The sequence below is a fragment of the Trichechus manatus genome, unplaced genomic scaffold (assembly GCF_000243295.1).
Source record: "Trichechus manatus latirostris isolate Lorelei unplaced genomic scaffold, TriManLat1.0 scaffold00020, whole genome shotgun sequence".
Taxonomy (NCBI): Eukaryota; Metazoa; Chordata; class Mammalia; order Sirenia; family Trichechidae; genus Trichechus; species Trichechus manatus.
In genome coordinates, this window is record NW_004443956.1 from 8506017 (window position 1) to 8512558 (window position 6542).

Consider the following 6542-nt stretch of genomic DNA (forward strand, 5'->3'; position numbering starts at 1 on the left):
AAAAAAAAAAAAAAGGAGAAGATAGGCCTGGCAATCTACTTCCAAAAAGTCAGCCACTGAAAAACCTATGGAGCACAGTTCTTCTCTGACACACATGGGGTTGGAATCAACTCAACAACAAATGGTTTTTACTGGTACAATTACACAACAAAGCTGGTCCTAGTCCATATGAGGATACAAAAGAGGAAGGCTCAGAACGGTCCCCATGCCCTTGGTTACATGGCCACACAGTAAGTGGTAAAGCTAAAATTAAAACCCATGTCTGTCTGACGCCAAGTCTCATGTTCTTTATTAATCATGCCATTATGGAAAGCAATTGCTCAATAAGCACCATCCTTGAATGGAAACACGTGAAAATGAAGAGGCCAGGGAAAGAACTAACAGAAGAGCAGGCCTGGGGAGGAAGACCGCGGAAGGTTCAAAGGGAGGGCTGGAAATCAGAACAGCCAGGTGAGTTTTCAAGACTTGCAATTCAGAGACTTCTGGTCAGGGTGTGGCTTGAAGATACTCCTAATGAAGGGCCAGTTAACAGCCACCTGGGCTGGAATCACCTTTGCAGATAGGGTGGAGGAAAAGGAACATTTGAGGAATGCACCGAGAAGATTCGGGATGTTGGTGAATTACACTGACTAGCATCCCAGGAAGGATCCCTGGTGGCACGACATTTAAGTATTCTGCTGCTAATTAAAAGGTTGGTAGTTCAAACCCCCCCAGACCTGGCGATCTGCCCCCTTAAAGATTACAGCCTAGGCAACATTTTGGGGCAGTTCCACTCCATCATATGGGGTCTTTGAGTCAAAAACTGACTTGATGGCACCTAACAACGACAGTATCCCAGCCTCCTCTCACCCCTTCCTCTCCTAACATACACACACACACACGCGCACACACACGCACAGGCACAAGCACGCACACGCACATGCGCACACACGCGCGCACACACGCCGCGCACACACGCACACACACATGCAGGCACACGCACACACGCACACACACGCCACGCACGCACACACACACACACACACACACACACATGCACACACACAGCTTTTCCCAGGAAACAATTCTCTGTTTATGTCATCCTCTCCTCGCTTTCAGAAGAGAATGGTTTCACGAGGAGATCAAAGACTGGGAAGCCACAGTGAGAAAGATCTCGTCAGGATACTGGTAGCCCAAGACTGGGAAGGGCATTCCCAGAAGCCCTTCAATTATCTCAGAAGTAGCCTTTCATTGGTGATAGTGGCCGTCTGGACAGGCATCACCATCTTTATAAAGTAGTGGTTAAACGTGTGGGCTTTGAAGTCAGGCCGACCTAGAGACAGGCAGCTGCCCTTGGAATCCCAGCCTCACCACTCGCTGGTTGTATGAACTAGAATAAGTTCCTTAACTTCCCAGGGCCTGTTTCCTCATCTAGCACACATCTCACAAGAGTATTGTGTATGCTAAACAAGATAATGTGCATAAACAGCCAGCATGTCTAGTCCATAGCAGATGTTTCATAGTATATATTATTTCCTGAAAAAAGGAGCTAAGTGATGTTGAGTGCTAAACGAGATTTAGAAAGTTGAGGCCCTCCGTATTTGCACTGCCTTCGCTTAGTCACTGAAATGACAATGAAAAATTTATCAATATTTATTGACTTCTTATGTCTCAGTCACTGTCAGAGGCATTTGGAATATCGTATTTTTATTTAGCCCTCACAGAAATGTTTAATCCTAAGCAAATCTCAGGGAGGTTAATTAGAAGTACCTAGGCCTGGATTCCGACTCACCAATGCGAAAGAAAGAAGCTCGGTGAAGTATGAATGTGTGCTTTCTGGAATCCATTGTGGAAGGGGTTCCATGAAGGTTTAAACCTGAGGAGTCAAACTGATTATGGTGTTTTCCTGACCCTTCAAGGAACCCTGATGTCTCAATGGTTATACTCTCGGCCACCAGCCACTCCCTAGGAGAAAAGATCTGGCTATCTGCTCCTGTAAAGTTTACAGCCTAGGAAACCCTATGGGGCCGTTCTGCTCTGTCTTATAGGGTTCCTATGAGTTGGAATCAACTCGACGGCACCCAACAACAACAACCTGCCCCTTTAGCCAGAGCTCCCCTGTGAGGTCGGGTCTAGGGTAAGGTGCACTTCAAGGCCCTGAGAGTAATTGTCTCCTTAAATTGTGTATCCTGGTCCCTCGCTAGTTCACCCTGGTCTTGGCTCAGCTGCTGGTCAAAATTGGTACCTTTTTATGTGCACACAAATGTAAACAAGTCTGCCAGTAGGGTGGTCAGATTCAGCAAATAAAAATACAGGATGCCCACTTAAATTTGAACAATAACTCTCAATGGCCAAATTTTTGTGATTTATTGAAAAAAACTGAATACAAGACATTTCAGACCTTCTAACAAAATCAAAACAGAACACTGACAAAAATCATTAAAGACAAGACACATCCTGTAGATACAGGATGCCTGGCAACACTACCTGTTAGGTCCCTGCCTGAGGGCAAGTGGATGCTTGAGAAACTCTGGATGGTGTAAATGGTTTGCACTCGACTACTAACTGATTTCATTTTACTTGGATCCACAATCAACACCCAAGGAAGCAGCAGTCAAGAAATCAGAAGACGCATTACACTGGGCAAATCTGCTGCAAAAGACCTCTTTAAAGTGTTGAAAAGCAAAGATGTCACCTTGAGGACTAAGGTGCGCCTAACCCAAGCCATGGTGTTTTCAATCACTTCATATGCATGCGAAAGCTGGACAATTAATAAGGCAGACTGAAGAAGAATTGATGCCTTTGAATTATGGTATTGGCAAAGAATATTGAATATACCATGGACTGCCAAAAGAACGAACAAGTCTGTCTTCGAAGAAGTACAACCAGAAAGCTCCATAGAAGCAAGGATGGCAAGACTACGTCTTACATACTTTGGACATGTTGTCAGGAGAGATCAGTCCCTGGAGAAGGACATCATGCTTGGTAAAGCAGAGGGTCAGCAAAACAGAGGAAGACCCTCAACAAGATGGACTGACACAGGGGCTGCAACAATGGGCTCATGCATAACAACGATTGTGAGGATGGCGCAGGAACGGGCAGTGTTTTGTTCTGTTGTTCGTAGATTTGCTATAAGTCGGAAGAGACCCGACGGCACCTAACAACAATAGCAACTAACTGATAGGTTGCCTGTTCAAACCCACTCAGCAGTGCCATAGAACAAAGGCATGGCGACCTACTTCCAAAAAATCAGCTATTGAAGACCCTATGGAGAAGAATTCTGGGAAGATGGCGGCATAAATAAACCATTGTTCTAACCTTCCCTCACAAATATGACCAGAAATACAACAAGTAAATGACAATCGGCTTTGCGGAACTCTGAATTGGGGAGCAGAGGAAAGCAGCAGGGAACTGCAGACAGGCAAGAATCAACAAATCAATGAGTGGTACACAGTAGGAAAATCACTTCTCCCATGTCCCTGCCTTCCTCCCTCCCCTCAGTCACACAGGCCACCTGCTGCTGCAAACTGGGGAAGTGGCCCCAGAAAAAGAGACTGTTTCCCTAACCACCACACCCCCTGTCTGTACAAAGAGGACCCCAAGCTTTTGCTCTAAAATCAACAAGGCTGACTTTCCCAGGTATCCGTTTGGAGTGTGCCAGCACCACCCCCACCCAGACACTGTTGGTTGCAAGCTTACTGTGAATTGCTACAGAAGGCCTCCTACAGTGGAGTCTCCTCTTACAGTCCACACTCTACATGCATCCCTGTGTACCTCACAGCTCAGGCCTTTGAAACCAACAGGACAGACCTCCTGGGGAGTCAGCTGGGTCTGCCTGCTCCCCATTCTGGTTGGTGCTGAGGACTGTGAACTGAGGCTGCTATGTACTAGAAGCAGGCATCTTGAGTGGAGGCTACACCCCCAGCCAACATACTATTGTGGGGGGGCTCTGATAGCAACAAGGCAGACCTCCCTAGGGGTCCCTTTGGAGTGTGACAACCCCTCCCCACCTGGACACTGTCATCTACAAGCCTGCAGTGAAAGGCTACAGAAGGCCCCTGGAGTGGAGTCTGCTCCCGTAGTCGGGACTCTACCTGCCCCTCTGGGCACCCTATAGCTCAGGCCTCTGAAACCAACAGTATAAATCTCCCTGGGGATCAACTTAGGTCGGTCCGCTTCCCTTTCTAGTCTGCACTGAGGACTGCTGACTAAGGCTGCTGTGTGCTAGAAAGCAGGCATCTTGAGTGGAGGCTACACCTATAGTCAACGTACTATGGGACAGCCTCTGATACCAACAAGGCAGACCTCCTTGTGGGTCCATTCAGAGCATGACAACCCCTTCCCCACCCAGTAACTGTTGGCTGCTGGACTAATATGAGCTCCTACAGAGGGTCCTCTACGGTGGACCCCGAGGAGGGTCATCTAAGAAAAGACTGCCTCCATGCCCAAACACCACAGGGCAACTGGCCCTCTGAAACCAATAAGACAGGTCTCTTGGAGGTTCTTCTGGGGAGTGCCAGTCTCTCTTCCTCCCAAAAGAGAGGAAAGCCTGCTTATGCTTCCCCTGAAAGCTAGCTCAGACAGAAGCAACACCCACAGAGCAGGGAAGGAAGACTTGGGCAAAACCTGACAGTGACACCCAGCCCTGAAGGGGCCTTGCTGGATGTGGGTTCTCTGACTGAAAATGAGGTTGCAGAAGCAGAGAAAGGGAGTAATAAGAGAGAGAAGACTAAGCCCCCTGGTGGACAGACTGATTAGTGCATGATATCTTGCCTGAGTGGCAGTGCCCACTGGTGGGCAGACTGACCACAGCATGTTCTCTGGATTGCTTGGGAGAGACAGAAAGTTAAAAATCAAGATCTGGAACTTTCAAATCCTAGTGAAGCCAGGGAGGGAAAAGGAGCTATCACAGAGAGGGAGAGGAAACAGTAAGCAAAGGCTGAAGGCTCTGCCCACCTAAGAGCTTTTTGCAGAAGGAAGTGTGGGCAACATCACCATATACTGGGGAGAACTGAGTAACTTAACACCCTTGAAAATTCAAATGCCCCAACAAAAATTCACAAGACACACAAAGAACAGAGAAACAATGACCCATCCAAATGAACACAACAAAGGGAATGAAAGTGCATCAAATGTTGACCAAATAATGAAAAAAACTGAAGAATATAATATAATAACTTTAAAAATAATTAAAGACCTAAGAGAAAACATAGAAAAAGTGCTAAAAGAAATAAGGAAAACAATGCAAGAACAAAATGAGGCTATAAAAAAAGAGATGTTACAACTGAAAGGGACAATAACCGAAATGAGAAATACAACAGAAGGACTTAACAACAGATTTAAACAAACAGAAGAAAGAATCAGTATATTAGAGGATAAAATAGTTAAAATTACAGAGGCTGAAGATCAACACGAACAGAGGCTCAAAAAGGCTGAACACAATTTAGTGGAATTATGGGACAACAAGAGACCTAATACATGCATTATGGGCAGGAGATGAGAGAGAGAAAGGGACAGAAAGAATATTTGAAGAAATAATGACAGAAAAATTCCCAAGTCTAATGAAGGACATGAGTCTACAAATCCAAGAAGCTCAAGGAACCCCAAGCAGGATAAACCTAAAGAGATCTACACCAAGATGCATCATAGTTGTTTTTTTAGTTAGGTGTCATTGAGTCAGTTCCAACTCACAGCAACCCTATGGACAACAGAATGAAATGCTGCCTGGTCCTGCACCATCCTCACAATCGTTATGCTTGAGCCCATTGTTTCAGCCACTGTGTCAGTCCATCTTGTTGAGGGTCTTCCTCTTTTTCGCTGACCCTCTACTTACCAAGCATAATATACTTCTTCAGGGACTGATCCCTCCTGGTAACACATCCAAAGTGTGTGAGACGAAGTCTCGCCATCCTTGCTTCTAAGGAGCATTCTGGCTGTGCTTCTTCAAAGATGGATTTGTTCATTCTTTTGGCAGTCCATGATATATTCAATAGACTTCTGACTGTAGAAGTTGGTAAAAAATCTTCAGTTTCTTCATCGTTGGCATTAGTGATTTGTGTATAAATTTGAATAATAGTCATATTAACTGGTCTTCCTTGTAGGTGTATGGATATTTTCCTATCACTGACAGTGCTGTACTTCAGGATAGATCTAGAAATGTTCTTTTTTTTTAAATTTTTTAAATTGTACTTTAGATGAAGGTTTACAGAACAAATAGTTTCTCATAAAACAATCAGTACACATATTGTTTTATGACATTGGTTAAAAACCCCACAACCTGTCAACACTCTCCCTTCTCGACCTTGGAGGACCTTTTTTTTTTCTGGTGAAAATATACATAGCCAAAGTTACAGCATTTCAAAAGTTTTTACATGTACAACTCAGTGACATCAATTACATTCTTCCAGTTGTGCTGCTATTCTCACTATCTTTTTCCAAATTATTCCATCACCATTATCTTCAACTCACTGCTCCCTAGGCTTCCCATCAAACCTTTTGAGTTGCTGTTGTCAATTTGATCTCACATAGATAATTCTTTTTTTTTTTTTTTGTACCTTAGATGA